The sequence below is a fragment of the Eublepharis macularius genome, chromosome 6 (genome assembly GCF_028583425.1).
Source record: "Eublepharis macularius isolate TG4126 chromosome 6, MPM_Emac_v1.0, whole genome shotgun sequence".
In the NCBI taxonomy this organism is placed as follows: domain Eukaryota; kingdom Metazoa; phylum Chordata; class Lepidosauria; order Squamata; family Eublepharidae; genus Eublepharis; species Eublepharis macularius.
The window spans coordinates 29,008,895-29,029,377 of NC_072795.1; the positions used below are offsets into that span (position 1 = coordinate 29,008,895).

The 20,483-nt window shown below is 42.8% G+C and overlaps 1 protein-coding gene across 2 annotated transcripts in view; it reads left to right on the forward strand.

Moving 5' to 3' along the window:
• The first annotated feature begins 5,875 nt into the window (after nt 1–5,875).
• PPM1L (protein phosphatase, Mg2+/Mn2+ dependent 1L) overlaps nt 5,876–20,483 on the forward strand; it is a 217,863-nt gene continuing 203,255 nt past the window's right edge. The window contains exons 1-2 of one of the 2 annotated variants that reach the window (XM_054983164.1): nt 5,876–5,939; nt 7,046–7,280. The gene's annotated coding sequence lies outside the window, so the exon portion shown is untranslated. Of the gene's footprint in view, nt 5,940–7,023; nt 7,281–20,483 lie in introns of those variants that run through there. The other variant, XM_054983163.1, reaches the window with a different exon arrangement.

Here is a 20,483-nt window from a genome sequence, read left to right on the forward strand (position 1 = left end):
TATATATGTACTTTAAATGTAATTTTAATATTCTAATTATGTGTTGTTGGGGCCCCTGTTTTGAGTGGAAAGGTGGCATATAAATATTTTAAACAATACATAAAATAATAATGAACTAAAAAGTGTATAATTGTGATTAGGATTATACCAGTAGCAATTTATCAGACCCTGAACAATCATGGATAGATCAAAATGTTGTGTACTTTGTACTTCCTCAAATATTAGTTATCAATATCACTAATATAACCAAAGGGGACTATCTGTAGGCTAACAATTATGTTACAAATGTATATGGTTCATAGAGTCACCATTGGATTGTTACACATATAAGTAGCCTCAAATTAGAAAAAAAAGACGAGATCTAACTTTCAGGTAATCAGAAACACTCACAGGGTAGTGTATGTATTTAAACATAAGCAATGAATTGTTCAGCATTATTCTCCACATTTTAGAAAGTATTGTATTAAAGCTTTTATTAAACAAGACATTTAACTAAATTATATATCACCAAGAGAAGCCATAGTGTAGTAGTTATTTGTTTTTAAAAAACCCAAGCGCAATCATTTTTGAACAACTCTTGCTAGTGCAGATGGAGGAGTCTTGCACAGGACTAAATAGGGCACTAATAAAATAAACAATTCAAACTGGATTTACTCTGAAAATGTGAAGATTTGTTCAGAAAAGCGTAAAGTCAGGGAGAGAGACAATGAACTTTTTCCACTCCAATAGACTGTACCCTAGAATGCAGTTTTTAATATAATGCTATCACAATTATTACTCAAATGTTTTCCATTTAAAGGACTGCTGTTTACCATTTATCTAACTCTGAATATTGTCAATAAAGCATATGATCCAGTCCAAGGGTCTTATTGCCTGCATTCTTGGACTGTTCCTTTACAACACCTGAACCACATTCCAAAGGATTTGGTGGAATGTTTAGAAAGAAACGCCACATGGGTTGCTATCAGAGCTGTGCAACCACCGAGCAAATAAGAGCCAGGAATTAGGAACCTGCATTGTAGCTTTGTGGTTAGATTGCTGGACTAGAGCTAGGGAACCTTGGGTTCAAATCCCTGCTCTGCCACGAACTTCGCTATATTAACTTGCGCCAGTCAATCTCCCTCAACTCAAGCAGCTTCACAGGCCAGCTTAATGGAGCTCAAGGCCAGTAACATGGAGGGGGGGGGGTCAAAATGAGGGAGGACCTATCCTGAGCTCTTTGGAGGTCAGGGGGGATAAAAATGTAATCGATACAAGCCAGAAATCAGACACTGGCTGCCCTACCATACTGAGGAAAGCCAGGAGGCAGCATTGTATCTTACTGTGTTTTGCAGCAGTATGATTTACGGAAGCATTTCTGTAGTAGCAGGAATTTTTCAATCAGTTTTAGAACTACCACCAATAGGAATTCATGAGGTTTATTAAGTATTAACCATGTGTCCATCTGAAGAATGATTCATGGACATTCTAGAGAGATGTGATTAATCGAATATCAAAGTCAAGAAAAAGAAATGCCAGCTTAGAGTTTTCAATATGTCATTCCTAGGATACTATATAGATGTATCCAACATCAGATACATCTGTTGATGGATGGGGAAGCCAATTTCACCAGTCCCCTGACTTTCCCTCCATGTTGTTCCTGGAAGTTTTCCATTCCAAAGGAGCAGCATTTCAGTGGAAAATTTTGGATGCAGCTGGAGTGAGGAGGCAAGGAAGCCCCTATCAGCTGGTGGAAATCCCTTCCATCAGCAGAGATTTTGCTGCAGATCCAAAATGAAATACTTCTCAACCAGAACAAGATCTGCAAGCATTCCTAGAACTACTCCACTGTTGTCACTTCTTGAAAAATGAAACCACCATAGAAGGAAGCCTTTGCTGGATACAGGAGTTTGGTAAAAAAAAAAAATGGTTTCGATAAGGCCTTTCAAAATATCATGAAGGTGCTGACCACTGACTTTGATTTTGCTTTCTACGTTGAACTAGGGTCACTGTATACAAGAAGCCTCATCCTTTGGCATTGGAGTGACATTCAGTCACATATAATCTAATTATCTTTCACTAACTGACTTTGGTTGAGAAAAACGATGCCCCAAATGATAAAGGAGCATTGGCTATCATCCCAGGAATGAAGAATTTTCACAATTACATCTACAGTAGCCACCTTTGAACTGAGGCAGCCTTTTTCTTGGTTTTGGTTCACCAAAGAAATTCCAACTGGAAGATCATGCTTCATACTTATGACCACACATGCCTTGGTAAAATTACTGGAAACCCTGCCTGCCACCATAGACCTCTAAATGCATTACTTTTTGCATCAGGAGGAGCAGTCAGCACTAAATAATTAACTCATATGGGGAAATCGTGTACTAATTCCAAAAGAAGAATACAAGATTATACTGCCAACACCACGTGCAGAACACAATTGTGAATAGAAGCCCTAACTGGAAGCTAGCTGGGGTCACCAGAAGTGGATAATGACATTGAAGGCTGATGAGGAAGTTTAACACTTGCCAGGCTGCCTACTACAACTTATCAGAATTGCCAAAGAAAAATGCTTTTTGCTGTACTTTTTCATAGCAAGAACTTTTTGATTGTTGTAGGTTCTTCTCCAGAATGGCTGGAGGCAACCCCTATTGTGGGTCACTTTCAGTTTGGACAATTGTGCTGTGTTCACCCTTGGAGAATTCCAAGGATTACCCTGTCACAACTTCATCTAGACTAGCATAATTGCATCTCATTATTCCAGGTGAGCCTGATCTCAGCAGATCTCAGAAGCTAAGTAGGGTTAGCCTTGCTTAGTAATGGGAGACCTCCAGCGACGACCAGGGTTGCAGAGGCAGGCAATAATCTCTTGCCACAAAACCCCACCAGCTGTTGCCATAACTCAGCTATGATTTAAGGGCACTCTCCACCACTATTCCAAAGGGTTGCCAACATCCAGGTGGGACCTGGAGATTTCCTAGAGTTACAACTGACCTCTAGACTACAGAGATCAGTGCTTCTGGAGAAAATGGCCACTCTGGAGGGCAGACTCTAAGGGATTATGCCCTGCTGATGTCCCGCCCCTCCCCAAACCCACACTCCCTGGGCTTCATCCCCAGTATCTCCAAGAATTTCCCTGCCTGGATTTGGCAATCTTATTGTTCTAGGTGAAGGATTAGTCAAAGGAGAGCAGATTGTAATTGAATATTGGCCAAGTGTTGTATCTTTCTTGAACTCCATGACACCCCAGTTTCCTATACAATAAACTACTCAGCTCTCATTCGGACTGGACCTACATTTCTAGTCAGCCTCACCGTCAAGCCTCAGCAGCCACCAATTAGCTGCAAGAGCCCTGAAGGGCCAAGACTCAAGAACGATAAAAGCGGAAAGCTGCCCCCTAGAGGCTGCTTGTACACATTACAACGATCATTTAACAAGAGCCAGTCTAGCTGAGTTCCTCATGAATTATGTCAAGGTTTACCTCATCCATAATATTACCGATTTGTGCATGGTTGTTCAGGTTAGTACTTTAAAAAATTATGACTACTACCTTTTGTGGACTGCCTTGCTGGTGCCTCTGCCAACTTTGCATCGAATGAAGATTTCAGCAGAAAGAGACTTTGCCATTTGCAGTAGCAACTGGGCTTTTTTCCAGCAGGAACGGGGTGGAACGGAGTTCCGGCACCTCTTGAAAATGGTCACATGGCTGGTGGCCCTGCCCCCTGATCTCCAGACAGAGGGGAGTTTAGCTCGCCCTCCGCACCACAGCACAGAGGGCAATCTAAACTCCCCTCTGTCTGGAGATCAGGGGGCGGGGCCACCGGCCATGTGACCATTTAGCTGAGGGCGATTTAAACTTTAAAAAACTCCCCCCTTGTTCCAGCTGATACAAAGTGACATCATTGTGCAATCCTGAGTTCCACCACCTCTTTTCCCAGAAAAAAAGCCCTGAGTAGCAACAAGCATTGTAAAGGCGATGTTAGCGATGGGGATAATAGCAGTAATAGTGCGCAATGATTTTTCTAAAATATTGGACTAGGATTCTGCTTTCTTCCATGGGCTCTCTCCATACAGCTGCCTTGAGTAATTGGCTTGTGTCACCTATGCTGAAAGGAAATTGACTGTAAGTATACGAATGCCCATGTACTTGGGAGAATGAAAAAGAGCATACAGTAAATTATTCCTCTGAGATAACAAGAGAGCAGCCCCTATTTAGAAAAATCACCAAATTATCTTTCAGATATGGCCAGTACACGAGCTAGAAGACAATGCAGTTAGCAGAGTCATTTTCTCTAAATAACAGTGTTGCTCTGACTGACCTGCTGGAACAAAATAGCGATACATTTGATGGGGGAAGTTCTGAGTGCAAGAACCGGTGACTTTAACAAGCATCCTTAAAATAGAGCCGGTTATTTTTATATGTGTGTGATTTGCTTCAATCTTCTGCCATCCCTCAAAATGACGTTTTCCTCTAAAGAGATGTAGGATTGAAAACTAGATTGAGAAAACTGCGAGGGATTACCACATTGTCTTGTATGGGCTAAATGAAATTTAACATTATGACTGATTCCTTATTACAAACATAGGGCACAATTTATCCCAGGTTATATACTTTAGGGCCGATTCCAGACGGCCCCCCGCCTCGCGAAACGTCGCACGTCGTCGCGCAGAAAACGCGATATTTCGCGTTTTCTGCGCGATGACGCGCGACGTTTCGCGAGGCGGGGGGCCGTCTGGAATCGGCCTAGGTCCTGTTGACATCTTCAGTGTGAAAGATAACCCGATCCTGTGAAAGCTTAAGTCACATAATGCAAGTAGGCATAATGGGCCTGCTCATAAGTAATTGTGTCTAGAGTTGCAGCCTGCGTTAAGCATTTGCTTAGATCTCTCAAACAGAAATTAAGGGAGTTTAACAGTGCAACCCTATGCGGAGTTATTTCTATCTAAAGCTGCAATCCTAAAAACACTTTCCTGGGAGTAAGCCCCACTAAATAAAATAGAATAATAGAATAAAACAGAATTTCCTGCTAAGTATTGCTACTTAGTACTGGCCCCTAGGCCCATGATTTCAGTGGCCTTAGACTGGAATAACTCTGTCCTATTACAAATACAATCCTATATGTCATGTCTACTCAGAAGTAAATTCCACTATGATCAATGGGGCTTATTTCCAGATAAGCACACATAGGGAGCCATCCTAAGCCAGCCTACTCAGAATTCAACTCAAGTCTATTTAATGGAGTTTACTTCCAAGAAAGCATTCTTAGGATGGTACTATAAATCTACCAAACTTTTGGTAGGATCTTGCTTGCTACATGGCGTGCAAGTTTCCACATTTGCATATATCAAAACCACTTTATGGCCAAAACTGGGCAGGGGTGGGGGAAGAATCCCAACTTTAAACAAAGATAAAAAGGTTTTGAGAAATATTGACACTCTAAAGGTCGCATTCCACAATTAAGTCAAGTGGGAAATCATTTCCCTCTTGTTTTGTAAGCAAGTATTCAGCCTGGACTAACCAACTTTACTGTTGCATAAGCTTTCGAGAATCACAGTTCTCTTCGTCAGAGATATTTCTCCAGTGTAATCTTTTGTGAGTCTAAGAGTGTGTCTGATGTATTCGACTAAGTGAGCTCTAGTTTACTAAAAAAAAAAAAAATTATGCTGGAATAAAGGTTGGTTGCCTTTATTGGTTGTCCTGTTTAATTTTGCATTTCACTTCATCGACTTTTCCTCTCTACCCCATCTCGTGGGCAGAGGGCGCAAGTGAGCAAGCCAGAGGCTTTACGGACTGCAAGCCCCAGAATCCATTTGCCCGGGACTGTGCCAATCATACGAGTTTGCCTTGGCGCGGAGGCTCCCGGGACTTGTAGGCCGGGGAGGCCCGAAGAGGCGGCGCGGCGCCCGTCGAGCCCAGCCCAGTGGGAGGGACAGGCGAAAGAGAAAAGGGGAGACAGGTACCTTGCGAGTGGCCGCAGCTGGGGAAGGGGAGGCGGGGAAGGACCGGGGTGACGGGGCCTGTCCAAGTGGGGAAGCGAGCTCCCGGGGAAACGGGAGCACGCCAGGAGGGGAGACCCGGGAACTGCAGCGTGCCTGGCGCCCGCCTGCTCCTTCGCAGCAGCCGGGCAGAGGCACGAGGCGCGCTTTCCGTGGGAGTCTTTGCATGTAAATCTCTGCACCAGATGCGTGAGGAGGGCTGCTTCGGGGAAGCCTTTGCACCCTCCCCAGCGCCTCCCGGGTTTGCAGGGGGGCCTGTGCGAGCTCAGCTCGGTGCCCGAAGCTGCAAGCGCTCTCTCCTCTCAGCCCCCCCCCCCCATAAAGACTTTGGGGTCTTCACAAGTTCCACGGGAGGGGGGCAAACGGAGCGCAGGGAACCCGAACAAGATAGCCGGTCAGGTGCTGCAAGGGGAAGGTGGCATATTAAAAAGCAGAGGGGAGTTTGGGGGTCGTTTCCTCCCAGGCAAACCTGACCCCTCTTATTTACTAGCCTCATTTTAGCTCTGGGAGAATCTAAAGGCTGGGGGTGGGGGATGAACTCCCTTGCTTTCATGCTTCTGCTTGATTCAGCTAGAGTGCCCTGCTGCCAATCACCCTCTGAAAGTGACTGGCATCGCTCGGACTCCTTGCAGCTCTCCTCTGCTTCTTACTCTCCTGGGAGAAGGGCCTCAATGCATGCGCATGTCTGGTTGGAACTGATACAGCTCCTGTGTCTCTCCCCCCCCCCCCCCAGCCCGCCGGTGTTTTCATTGTTTTCTTGTTTCTCAATGGGTCGGTCAATCGCTGCTCCTGGACCCTTTGCAAGCCCCCGTTCTGGGGCCAGATCTTCCAGCTGCGGTTGCATTCGCCGAGCGCGAATTGATTTGCTGTCCTGTTCCAGAGCCTGGGCAGTTGGGAGCCAGCACCCGGGAAACAGCCCCGAGAGGAGGGAGGCGGAAGAATTCTTTTGTGTGTGAGCTTGCACAGACTTGGTTTTCTTCCTCTCCTCCAGCCCAGTTGCGTAAAAAGCTTTGCTATGACACCCAGACGCTGACAGCTCTCTCTCTCTTTTCCCCTTGCCGGCTAGTACTCTCATGTGCTGGTCCATGCCGATCTTCCAGAAGGGAGCCATATGCTTGTTGGAAGCAGAAGGAGCAAGAACGGGAGACGGATCAGCCTGCCCTTGGCTGCGCGGGAGAGCGTGTGGATCTCCACATCAGAGCCACCCCAGCCATCTGTGACTGAGTTCCCTGAAAGAGAGGTGGACGAGGAGGAGGAGACAACGGCGGCAGCTTTAGCAGCGGTGGATAACCCTGCCCTCGGTGGGTTTGTATTACCGGCGCATGCACTGATTTGCTGCCTGGTCTTTAGACCCGTCCCAGTCATCGGGGGTGTGTGGTGCATGGTGTGGGGGGGGAATCTACTCTCTCGGTAATAAATGATAGAGGATACAATGACTTTGCTGTCTCTGTTGGGTCGGATCATGCGTTACTTCTTGCTGAGACCGGAGACCCTCTTCCTGCTATGCATCAGCCTGGCCCTGTGGAGCTACTTCTTCCATACGGATGAAGTCAAGACCATCGTCAAGTCCAGCAGGGATGCAGTGAAGATGGTGAAGGGCAAGGTGGCTGAGATCATGCAGAACGACCGGCTCGGGGGTCTGGATGTGCTGGATGCCGAGTTCTCCAAGACGTGGGAGTTTAAGAACCACAACGTTGCTGTCTACTCCATCCAAGGCCGGAGGGACCACATGGAGGACAGGTTTGAAGTGATCACAGACTTGCTGAACAAGACCCACCCTTCCATATTTGGGATATTTGATGGGCACGGAGGAGAGGCAAGTTGCTTTCTGTCTGTTGTGGGTGAACGAGCTGTGCTGGAACCTCCTCCTCTCTTTTCCTAATAACTATTTACGGGGAGGGAGTATCAAATATGTTAGTAGAAATGGGGGAAAGCTTAATTTTGTGTGTCGGTTAGCATCTCTGGCTTGGGTTTTAGAGGGTGCCTCTCGAGTCAGTGAGGAAGACTTGGACCTAATGTCTTCTATTGTAAAAACTGAGGGGGGGGGACAGCTTGTTTGGAAGAAGCTCTCGGAACGGAGCAGTGGGTGCTTAGATGATGGGGGGAATGAGTAGTGATTTCTGCAGGTCCTTTTAATGGCTTTGGTTAGAAGTAGCAACTTTATTGGGATAAGAGACATTTTATTACAAAACAAGAAGGGAAAGGAAATGCATGTGGAAATCCTAATGTTCCCTTTTGGAGAAAACAAGCCTGAAAGGTTTTTTTCCCTTCCTTCTGGATGAACCACATTCTTGTGTTGTCTTTTTATCCACCCCCCCCCGCCCCAACTTGTGCTTTATGAGTCTTGTTTATACTACTTTCTTTGGCTTCTGTTTCTAGGCAAGGCAATCTCTTTGTCTCGGACAGCAGTTTGAATGGCCTCTGTAGCTTTCCTTTTCTTTTCAGCGCGTACGTGGAAATGTTACTCTCCTCGTAGCTTTTGCAATTCTTAACAAGCAAAAAAAAAAATTAAGGTGTGTTGGTGTGATATTCTAGATGCCGCTGAATAACCCTTGTGGGTTAGTCAGCAAGAGGATGGGCAGAGTTTTTGTTTTGGTTGGAAGAGCCGTCAGGGGCATGTTGGGGAAAGGAGAGGCAAGATGCTAAAGTTAAACTCAGGACTTTGTATCAGCTGAAGCACTTGGCGTGCTGTTTGTTTTTATCCGCTGCTCTGTTCAGGGACAGGGTCTTCGGGTTTCCTGCAGCTGCTCTGCAGAGTCAAACTTGCAAGGAAAGCTCTGACGGTGAGCAGGCTGAAACTGAGCTGCCTGGTGGTAGCAGCTGTTGCTATAACTCCTGGCATGCAGTGTCTTTCACCGCCCTTCTGTGCGCATCGTCCCATAGTGGACAATGGCCTCCAAGGCAGTCCAATGTAGCGCATGCATGCCTTCTGGGAAGCAAATCCCATTGAATTCAGTGGTGCTTATTCCAAACAAAATGTGCATGGAGTTGCATCCCAAACTCTCAATGGATCCTCGAAATGAGTGTAGGACACTGCTGTGGCTGAATATATCAATTGCATTTCAAATCAGTCGATAGGAAAAGGTGGTCTTCTGCTGGATTAAGACAGACACACTTGCTCTGCCTCCCCACCAAAGCACACAGGCATGCACGTGGAGTCATGATCCGCTCTGGGTTCCCAAGTTCTCTTGTACAAGTTCTACTGAAATGAGCAGAAGTTGCGGAAGAACACAGCAGTGTGTGTATGCAGTTCTCAAACAAGTGTTTTAGTGCTGCTTTTTATTATTGAGAGTCCTGTTCTCTAAGGGGTATTAGTTTTATTGTTGATTTTATTGTTGGTAACTCCCCCACCACCGCTTTGTTTTCTCTTTTATTATTTTTTAAAAACTAATATTGTTGGGAGCTGCCTCGGGAATAGAAATGGTAAGAATGCAGAATAGAAACATATTAATGACATTTCTTTTAAGTCTTCGCACGAGGAGTTCTTGCAGATCCTGTTTTGCTAGTTACTCGGAATAGCAATGTGTGCCTCAACTGCCCTGAAACCAAAGGGACCCCCAAACTTCTCCCCCCTGAAGTCTTTGTACATTTGATTTTGAACCAGAGCTAAACATTTGTGGCAGAAATACAAGCTGGCCAAACACTTGCTTCTGAACAGTGTTTTAATCATTTCCCTACTGCCTACACTGGCTAGCCAAGCCATGTCTGGGACCGTGTCTGAATTCTGTTTCAAAAGCTTGATTGAAAACCTATTGTAGACAGAAGCATAATACTAGCATTTAACCTTTGGCCCAGCACGTAATGACAAGTCTTGTTTTGTTCTATCAGATGATACTTGGCTTGAAGGGGTAAACTGTATTGGTTAATGCGGAATGTATTTGGCCTCAGAAACCATTATTTAAAAATTATGTAAGATTACTGGGAAGAGTTTGTGTAAATACAATACATACTATTGAGTCGTTGTTCATACAGAACAAAAATCTCAAAACCCGCTTAGTGTGTATTAATTTCCTTGTATGCAGTCTCTTTTCCTCAGGAACAAGTTTGGTTGAAAAAAATGAAACTGAGATGGCTGTTTCTTCCCTTTGAATGTGGGCAGAATGGGGGATTCTGTGTTTTTTTAAATATTGGTAGTTAGTCTGGATTTATTAATCTGGAAGGGGAAGGAAGATGCAGTTGTGTTTATGTGGCCATAAAGTAGGATTTCTTCAAACTGGGATGTCTGCCCTTCTCAGACAAGAACGGGGAAGCCTGAAGGTTAGAAATAAGTTGGAGATATGCTTGCTGCTTATAGCACTGTACAACAATGTACTCCAGAAATGGAAAGTGAGCAACCTGAATTCATCCTGGTACAGGAGGAGGGCTCCTGTCTTTGGATATGAGAGGTACTCATAGAGTTTCACCTCTTAATAATGGAATCTATCCCCCCAAAAACTTGGTTTAAAATAGTGCCTCTAACATGAGATAATGCTCTAATTTAAATGTACAGTGTTTAATGTTATATTTACACAACAGATTTATTGATTTCTCTTGGGTTGGGTGTTGTTCGCGTGGTTTACTACTAGTTGTAGTGTTAGTAAGAAATGCTGTTAATCTGTAGCAGCTGCGGTGCTCTTAAGAACATAAGGCTGTGGATTTTGGCTTCTAGCATCCTTTTTAGATCTCTTCTTTCTCTGTCAAGTATTACACAGTCATTAGAAAACAGATGCAGTTGAAAGTCACAAGATTATGTAATTCGCATGGGTGAATTATGTGGGAGATGGTGGGATGTAAAGACGGCGTGGGTTTTTTAATCATTTGTGGGAATGTCCTTTGATGTATTGCAGATGAGTAACGAGATAGCAGTTGACCATTTCTTGACTGACATTAACAGCAGTGGTAGATTTTTCTGTCACAAAAGCAATTTTCGGTGGTTCTCCTGTTGGGGTGGGAGAAGCTCAGTGTTCTAGGAGACCATCAAAAGGGTTCCAGGAAATGTTGCGGTCTTGCCATTTGTCTATGACAAGTTGCTGGCTTTCATGCAAATTGGACCCATTGCTATCAGTACTTCAGTCACCACTTTTGAGGGGTCCTTCTCAGGGCAACTGCACATTGATTCTGATCTGATCTCTTTATGACTGAAGCCTGTGTTCACATGGGAGAAGTCGACGTTCTCTCCTTACCACGCTGGCAACACCCCTAGAGTAGGAATCCGCAACCTGTGGCTCTAGAGTCAACTGTGGCTCCGTATGGAACCAAATATGAAAAAAGAAAGTGGAATCTGTAAGTTAAGGTATATTGAAAGGGGGGCGGGGTCAGGTGGGGTGCTCGAATACCCACTATGTGAAGAAAATGGCAGGCAAAGATTTTTATGGAGATGTTCATAGAAATGCTTTACAGAAAGGGAAGTTATAGTGGTGAACAGTTGTCAGTGATCCAAGTGGAAACCACGCACAGATTTATGCCATGGAACTAAAACTGTGTGCGCTGCTGTGTATGTTTAGTATTTATCACGATGCCTTGTGTGTGCCACTTCCTAATCAAGGTCTTGCAACTTCCAGTGTTTGGGCTGCAGAAACATTATGGCTTATTAATCAACATGGCAGTTATCAGTGAGGTTAAGCAGTTATGCAAACTGGCTTTCTGAATATTGTCACAGTTTGCCTGTTTAATTACGAAGGGTTTCTGACTCCTGCTAAGCTGGTGTGAGCAGGAGGCGCGGCCTCCACTCTTCTGATGTGACCTCAGTGACAATGCTGGTGTGGTTACTGCCCATCTGAGGGTAGTGTTGGAAGCCCCTCCCCCCCACAGCTGATGCCCTTAGTCATCCAGGGAGCCACAATCATGAGAAACAGTAGGACTCCTCTAGTTAAGGTAGGCAGTTGCCCAAAGTTTAATTCAGGAACTGTTATCCTCTTTCTGTTTCATAGGTACCTTTGCTCCGTGTGTATTTTTGCGGTAGTCATCCTTCAGGCTGCTTTAATATTTGCTACAGTGATCCTCTCTTGAGTCCAGGTGTTAGTCTAGGTTATGTGTGCATTCTAGTTGTTTAGGTTTGCACTTGGCAAACAAAGGCAGGCGTCAGAAGTTGTTGTTTCATACTGTCATGTATGCTGTCAGAAATCGGCTAGGCAAGACATTAGTCATTGCAAACCAATTGCCTTTAATTTGAGTTTACTTTATCTACTAGTCTTGGTTTACTGACACTCCATCTTATTTCGGGACAGTTCTTAAATAATTGCCCCTGTCATGTTGGGTCCTTAGTTCAGATTAATAATTAAAAAGGTATCTTGAGGTCTTTCACATGGTAGTTTTGTGACTCTGTAACATTGTTTACTTTTCAAATGAAAAATCAGAAAGTGTTTTAAGAGCTCATCTTTCTTCTGAGAACATAGTTCCTTCCCTCCTTCGTATGCTGTTATCCTAAGTGGGTTTTTGTTTGTGCGTATGTGTGTGTGTATACATGCATGCGTGTGTGTTTTGTGGGTGGAAACCAATGTCTGCGTAAAAGCAAATAAGTGGTGTTATCAGAACAAAGTACCTGGTACTTGAGGTTGACATTTAAAATCCTTCCATTTGTTGCTGTTATCAACAGAAGCTTTCTTTATTTGAATAATCTGGGTGGAAAAGAAAACAATTTTTTTTATAAAGAAGAAAATGTTTTCCTTTTTCTTGGTCATTGTTGGGTGATTGTGTGTGTGTCCTCCGAATGCCTGGATATCAGATAAAAGTAGAAAATAAGAGTTTATGACTATTAGAAGTTATCAGGCCTTATAAATTACGTGCCTTGGAAGCCTTCATTTTTCTACATAAGGGGCAACTCTTCTGCCTTTTCTTGATTCCAGAGGCCAAATGGATAATACTGCATGGTTCTGACTGAGTGTAAAGACTTGTTTGGAAAGGCAGATTTGCTATGAGTGGGAGCCAAACGGGGGCATTTTGAAGCTGGAAGAGTTATTGTAACTTTTCTTATTATCCTGGTCCATTTAAGTTTAGGACTGAAGGGCAGGAATGCACCATCCTTTTTGATTATATGGGATGCTAATTGGCAGTATGGGATTGGAGATGCAGCAGAGCTCCCTCAACAGCTTTCTCATGCAGGTGCTCAGTTGCTGCAGAGAGACAAATATGTATGTGGCCCAAGTTCCCTCATCTGTATTATTGTTTGTGCCAGCAAGGGTACGACAGCTGCTGCTGTTTTATATCTGACCTCTTCTGTGCAGCCATTTAAAGTACAGAAGACGTATTCTCTGTAGTAGTGGTCCCCAACCGGTTTGATATGGTCATCCACACAAGTCCAAACATAATTGGTATGGTGACTCACTTTGAAAAAACATAACATACACAAATCAATAAAACTGCTAAAGCTGGGGAGCCACTTCCAAGGCTTTGCGACCCACTTTTGGGTCAGGTCCCACAGAACGGGAAATATTTCTGTATGGTATCTGTTCATTATAGGTATTGGTAGCCATCCTCCACTTATAATTGTCTGCATTGCTGGGTAACTGGCTGTTTTCCTAAAAATTGCTGTGAATAAATGATGAGTATGACAGTGCTCTGCTGTATTTTGGATCTGACTTGTCAATGAATATACGAGCCAGGATTGAAAAAATAAGGAAACCAGTTAAGAGAGCCCAAGGGGAGTTTTAGACTTGCTTTTTTAAATCAAGGCACCCTTTGTAATATAGGAGGGGCAACATTTGGAAATCTTGTTGGTTTATAGGAATACAAATATTGGGGAGAATTCCCTCATAGAATCATAGGGTTGGAAGGGATCTCTAGGGTCATCTAGTCCAACCCCCTGCACAATGCAGGAAATTCACAAATATCTCTCCCCCCACACACACACACAGTGACCCCTGCACCATGCACAGAAGATGGCAAAACGTCATCAGGATCTATAGCCAAACTGGTCTGGGGAAAATTGCTACCTGGCCCCAAGGTGGCAATCAGCATTACCCTGGACATGTAAGAAGGGGCCGCGAGAACTAAGCACTGAACCTCATGGTTCATGTTGGTATTCAGTGCCTGGGTTACACCTGCAGAACATGTGACCCACCAACGTGAATGCCTTCAGACCCCATCATTAGGCTGAGCGCCATCCTTGGATATGCAGTAGTCTCTGTATTTTGGAACTGAGCTCAGGGAGGTTGGGGGCAATTTTCTGTATTTTTTTTAAGAGGAGGAAGGGGAGAATAGCACAGTTTGTGGAGCCTGCTTCTGGACCGAACCCTTGTAAAGTTTGCCTCTCATGATCAGAGATTTTTGGGGAAGATCAGAGGGGAAAGAGAGGGAAGTGACAGATGCAGATATGGTAAATGATGCTTTTTTTGGTGAGCAGGAGATTTTGGCAAGCAAACAGTGACAGGTGGAAAGGAAGCTTGCATGGCAGGGCTCATGTTGGTAATATTTAAAAACAGAGAATTTCCCAGACCTCTGGCGAACACTTCCTGTTAGTGTCTAATTTTATCTAATTTTCAAATTTCTCTCCATGCCTTCCCTACCTTTTGGCCTCATCAGTGGTTTACAGAATTGTGGCGTACAAAATTAAGGCATAGTGTTAAATTCTGGAAGGTGTCAAATTGGCTGTGTGTTCCTGAACCTTCCTTGCAGAGGGTCATTGGCTGAGGGCCAAGCTACACATGACGAATGACACTTGAACGGCAAGTGGATTGAGTGGAGGGCAAGTGAACAGGGAGAAATACACTTGCTGTTCAAGTGTCATTCGTCACTTGTAGCTTGGCCCTGTCTAGCCCATTTGAATGGGAAACCTTTTCAAAGATTGTGCATTCCAGTAAGCTTTTGGATATGACTTGTAGTGTTTGGGGAATAGAGTTTCTTCCACACAGTCGCTTGTCTGTTTCCGTAAGGCATCTACGAGATATCATTCATGACATAATTAGTAGCAGGGGATACTCTTTTCACCCTATTCTGTCACATCCTATTAGCTGCTTAAGTCTGCTGTGCCATTATGAATCTTTAATAAAGTGTATTTTTTAATTTTACACTTAATTTTTTAGAGCTTTAAAAATTGCTTTGAAGACCGTGTGCCTTGCACACTGAAAACCTGAACTGTAGACCTGAAATGTTGCTAGACAACATCACAGTCCCTAATAAATACAGTCACCGCTCATACTGACAATATTGTATGCACGTTCTTGAGATTTTCCCATGTATAGAATTTTTTTTCAGTCTTTGAGACAACTTGTTGATTGGCCGCAGTTGGTGGAAATAAATATTTATGTAAATACTGCGGTTATGTAAAATTATCCAACTTCGGTCACTAACATCTACACTAGTAGCCCAAATGTTGGCAAGTATAACCTTAACTGACAAACTGATTTTTTTTTAGTTTGAGTAGCAAATCTGAGTATTCTCATTGTACATGAAAATTCATTTGATTGCAGTGCTGGAATTCATTTTACAACAAGGTTCTGCACGTATTTAGGCTCTGACCATGTCATACATCATAGGTTTAATAATATTTTTAAATTACCTACTGCAGTCTAGTTCCAGCAGTTCACAGCCACCCATTAACAATAGCAGCGGACTCCGGCAGGTAAGGATAGACACAACTATTTATGTACCACTTGAATCCTACAGTTTACACTGGATGCTATTTTGCCCTGATCTTTTCTTTTTTTTTTTTTGAAAAATTTTTTATTGGGTTAGAACATTTTTATTTTTACATTACAATCAATTTTCCCCTAATTTTTCGTTTCTAACCCCCTCCCTTTCCCCCCCTTTTGTTGACTTCCAACAGCTTTCCCACCCTCTGTCCCTTTTCCCTTACTTCTATTAAATTCCTCTGTCTAAAACAGATATACATTCTCCATTATATTAAGCAGTGCATCATTAACTCCTTTAATTATTATACACCCAAACTATACGTCTTTAGATAAACAATTTATCCCATTTTCCAGTTTTGAATAATTCTATATAAACCTATAAAAATATATAAACCATAAAAATTTCCCACATTTAAATCAAACAATTTGATTTATTCTCTATATATTACTCATTTCAACTTTTTATGGTAATTCTATATAACTCCTCAGATACTCAATCAATTTAACTCTTCTATACATTCAGTTTGGTGCATATAAATCTTGTCAAAGAAAGAAAATATTGTTAGTTAGTCAATCCTCATGTTTAAACCTTATCATTAATTATTCTCTATCAGTTGACCTATACATATCTATATATATCTCAATCAATTAATCTAACTGCTTATAAATTCACATTTCTCTTCCTCCCCCGGTAAAGTCACCCCTCTCTTTTATACTTTTATTATATTTCAGTAGTTCTCAAACTGCCACAGTTTTCCTCCCACCTCCCATTTCTTCTCCAGGTATTGTTTCAGCTTCTCCCAGTCTGTGTTGAACTGCCCTGAGTCCAGATCTCTCAGTTTTCTTGTCATCTTGTCCATTTCAGCCATATACAGCAATTTGTAGATCCAATCTTCAATAGTTGGTACTTCTTGTACTTTCCATTTCTGCGCATACAAAAGTACTTTTCATGAGCTTGTATATGTGCAGCCCCTTCTGGGTGGTGCCTGCTAGTGTGGTTGCTGCGAGGTAGTGGAGGGTTAGTCAAAGCAGCTGGCCACACAAAAAGCTGCACTTGCTTTCCTTTCCTGGCTGCTCTCGTTTTATGATTATCCAGCGATCTGAAGTTCCTCCAGCAACAAGGAGGCAGATTTGGGAAGAGGAAGAAATTCCAGTTGCAGAAATGTGCGGCCTTTTCATTTATGTATTTGATTTTTGTGCTATACTGTTCTACAGATCAACCCCAAAATGTGTCTATCATGGGGACCTGTTAGATAAATGTCCCTTACAGTAAATGATTCCCTCTCTACCAAATATGCACAGTTTGGAACCCGTTTTTAAGAATATATCAAACAACGCTTTATAAGGCATTTCCCAAACTGGTTGTGGGAGGTACCTGCATTAATCTGAAGCTGAAAAGAAAAGCCCTTTTATATTAGAACCAACCGAAACAACACAGGGCACCATGCTAGTGTTTGGGTTGGTCTTAATAAACCCTGTTCTGTGCTTTTTCTGTTTGAGACTTAAAATATACATTAAAAGGTGAACGGTGAACACTGTTATCATATGTGCCCTTATGTAATCCTTGAAAATACCAGGTGGGTCCTTCTTCCACAGCGCTGCCTTGCCAGTTTGAAAAATGGTTGTTCCTTTATCTTGGAAAGATGAATGTTCCAGCACTGAAGGAGCACATATCTTCCTCTTTTTTTAAAAAAAAAAATCCTCTTTTGTTGTTTTTCAAAGGGGGAGGCAGATACTTTGCCTTGCTGCATCTAATCCTACTGAAGCCCTGCTATCTCTCTCCCCTAAATTATCTTTGTACTGTTTTCAAACTGCCATGAAAAGATCACAGTTGCAGCACTGTAGTGCGAAATGGGAATTGCTTCAAACAGACATCTACTGCCAGGCAAAGCTGCCTGGTTGTATCTCAAAAGGAGAAAATGCTTGTATACTTATTTCTTATGGTGGTAGTTAAGCTATTTGTTATTTTGGTGTTGTGGTTTTATCTATTTTACCTCACTCCCCACCTCACCTCGTCGCGTCTACCTTTTTCCCGCCATCTTTCTCCTGGGACTGTATAAGTTTCTGCGTACTTGAGAGGCCATCTCTCACCATGTCTGTAGCCCTTTCTAGTGTGGTGGAGTCTTTGGGTTGTCCTCTTCTTTTGGTTGGTTTCATCTACTACTTCCAGAGCGTGGATGTTTTTGGTAGCTGATCTATCTTGTGGAATGTCTGCCAGAACATAGTAGACAAATTCTGGTTTCTAGAAACCCCTGCAAAGCAGACCTTTTAAAGAGAGCTTTTGAAGCTGCTTAAAGGTTAGTGTATATATCCATTGATTTATCTGGCTAGTCAATGAGATGATTGAATTTTGTGTGTAGTATTTTGTGTGCAGAATTTTGCGCTTTGTGAATGTTTTCTTGTCTCTTCATATACTGTACTGTAACTAGTGTTCAGCATTTTTGTAAACCCGCCTCTTGGGAGAAAGGTGGGTTAAAAGACTTAAAATAAAATCCTTCTTAGCTGCACTGCAGAATATCTGTTGCTTCCTTCAAACGAACTGTGGATCATTTTTTTAAAAAAATGTACTGATGTGAGTACTGTATTTTTAGGCCATACATTGCAAGCCCACATGTCAGATTTTCTACACAACCATGCCAGCAGTGGGTTGGGACTCATGACTTGGTTGTGGTAAATGTGTGCTCTGGGATCCCAGGTTCTAGCTCTGGCAACTCCAGTTAGTGAGCAGAGGTTGGGAAGAACCTGGAGTGCTACAGCCAATTAGAGTAGACACTACAGGGTTAGATGAATGGTGTGATTCTGCACAAGGCAACGTCATATATTCACCTGAGGATTGGCATCATTCTTGTTTCTCTTTTTAAGATAAGACTCTCTAAGATGTTACCTTGGTTAACCAGCAAGAATGCTTAGTCACCAGGGATACTAGGGTGTCTCTGTGTGTTTTGCGTGTCTAGAGTATCTGCAGCTTCTTTAATAATAGAGTTGTTGCAAAGTATCTCTCTCCTGTCAGGAGAGCATTTTTTTTTTCAAAATAGACGCGTGGAAACAAGATTCTTTGTCTATTTCTAACCACTAAACAGAGCTGTATTAAAAAGGCTGTTCTTTTCCTCAGCCTCTTTCTTACAGGCTGACAGCCTTCTGTTTGAAGTTTTATTTTCCAGATTATCAAGTGAAAACCATGGGTCCAGCCAATAATCACTCATTGTTGTCTTTTAAGGCTTTTATATATTATCAGTCAAATCAATCTTGAAATAGTCAAATACAAAAGACAGGTCTATATATCAGAAAATACTGAAAGCAGACATGCATACATGTTATCATCTCTTATTTTATTTAACTTGGATCTAAAAGATGAAATACTTCAAGAATCTCACCAAAGCTCTTTCTAAAAGATAGTCTCATGCAACTCAAGTCTGAGAAATTTGGGGGGTCTTTTGGGTGTGGCTATCTGATACAGGCTCAGTGATGTGGAAAAATGCATGACTGTACCAAAATCCTCCTATTTGTTACTATGTGAGTTTACCTCTGAGTTACAGAAGACCTGAAATGCATGTGACAAACTTTGTACTTCTTCAGAACAAGCTGTTGAGATTATTCTGGACATCCTTCTGACCATTGCTGCTTATCTCTGTCCAAGAATGGAACAGCGAGAACATATCCGAGAAAAATATGTTTTACAAATATGAAAATAAAGCAACCATCAGGCTCGGTTCGCTTGTTCAACCAATATGTGTTTCAGGACCAGGGTCTACGACTGCGTATTAGGTCTGGAATGTTACAAAAGCCATAAAATACTCTGATTGAAAATGCATAGTTTCGTAGAAAATTCATTCCAAGAAGGGCAGCCTAAGGCTTCAGAGTTGCCAGGTGAGTACTGAGGCCAAGTCTGATTGGATGATGCAATAAAATGGGGCGGGGAGGGAGGAGAGGAGGAAGGCATAATTCTTCTCAGTGGGAACTTTTAATGAGCTTTAGTAAGAGAGGTGGCTGACAGCACGGAGCACCAATCATGCCACTGATGGTGCAAATTGATTACGATGCTGAAACATTGCTGGCTCTCATCATTTCCGACCTTGTCTGATTCACAGCTGTGTGAGCAGCTGACATCTTCAACCAGACAATCAGAGGACGTGTGTTAACTGCTAAACCACAGCACAATTATCTTTTGCGTATCATGCAGGCAAACCTCAAAGCTCCCTGGGAGAAACAAACGTTTATTTTCATTTATTTCCGCTGTTCAAGTTTCTCTTACCCTTTATACATTTTCTAGTTGTCATAAATACTGGCAAATACTTTTTTTTCCAAAATGCCTTTAGGGGTAAACATTAATTATACTGTGCTTCCATTTTTAATAGCGAGGACCGTCATGCAGGGCTGAATTCATTCCACCAATAAAGTTTCGTCTAGTAAATCTCTACTTTCCCATTCCCTAGCTGTTATAAAACTGCTTCAGGGTACCGAACATTTCTTCTGATAAGGGGAAGTACATGGCCTGCAATGTATTTTTCTGATCAGCTGCAGTTATTGCATTAAGGGAAAGGGATAAAAACTTGTATTTAAACAAGTACTTGGTTATTTGCAGGTATTCCCAATAGGTAAATTCTGTTTAAATTATCTGCTTCCTTTCCTATAACCAATTGCAGGGTTAGTGGTTTGGGATAAACTTGTTTGGTGTAGTGGTTAAGAGAGCGGGACTAATCTGGAGAGCCGGGTTTGATTCCCACTCCTCCTCTTGAAGCCAGCTGGGTGACCTTGGGCTAGTCACAGCTTCTAGGAGCTCTCTCAGCCCCACCCACCTCACAGGGTGTTTTGTTGTGGGGATAATAACATACTTTGTAAACCGCTCTGAGTGGGCATTAAGTTGTCCTGAAGGGCGGTATATAAATCGAATGTTGTTGTTATTGAAACCAGGGCTTTGCATACCTTTTACGGACCTGTACGTAAAATGTGCCTCAA